Below are 877 nucleotides of genomic sequence, written 5' to 3' on the forward strand. Positions count from 1 at the left end.
CAGGGCTAGGGGTGGCTGGGCCTGGAGGTGTCTGTGGAGGAGAGCTGGGGGTACATGTAACTAGGGGCAGTGCTGGGTGATGGGGTCCTCCACACGGGGCAGGGCCCACATGGCTGGCTGGGCCTGGGGGTGTCTGTCGAAGGGAGCTGGGGGTACAGGTAACTGGGGGCAGTGCTGGGGTCCCTCACAGGGCAGGCCCCCCATGGCTGGCTGGGGGTGTCTGTGGAAGGGAGCTGGCATGCAGGTAACTGGGGGAACTGCTGGGGTCCCCCTCACAGGGCAGGGACCCACTGGTTAGCTGGGGGTGTCTGTGGAAGGGAGCAAAGAGTACATGAAACTGGGGGCAGTGCTAGGGTCCCCCTCACAGGGCAGGGCCACCATGGCTGGCTGGGCCTGGGGGTGTCTGTGGAAGGAGGCTGGGGGTACAGGTAACTGGGGTCCCCCACACGGGGCAGGGCCCCCATGGCTGGCTGGGCCTGGGAGTGTCTGTGGAAGGGGGCTGGGAGTACAGGTAACTGGGGTCCCCCACACAGGGCAGGGCCCCCATGGCTGGCTGGCTGGCTGGGCCTGGGGGAGTCTGTGGAAGGGGGCTGGGGATACAGGTAACTGGGGTCCCCAACACAAGGCAGGGCCCCCGTGGCTGGCTGGGCCTGGGGGTGTCTGTGGAAGGGGGCTGGGGGTACAGGTAACTGGGGTCCCCCACATGGGGCAGGGCCCCCGTGGCTGGGCCTGGGGGTGTCTGTGGAAGGGGGCTGGGGGTACAGGTAACTGGGGTCCCCCACATGGGGCAGGGCCCCCGTGGCTGGCTGGGCCTGGGGGTGTCTGTGGAAGGGGGCTGGGGGTACAGGTAACTGGGGTCCCCCTCACAGGGCAGGGC

The sequence above is a fragment of the Chelonoidis abingdonii genome, chromosome 21, assembly GCF_003597395.2.
Source record: "Chelonoidis abingdonii isolate Lonesome George chromosome 21, CheloAbing_2.0, whole genome shotgun sequence".
Taxonomy (NCBI): Eukaryota; Metazoa; Chordata; order Testudines; family Testudinidae; genus Chelonoidis; species Chelonoidis abingdonii.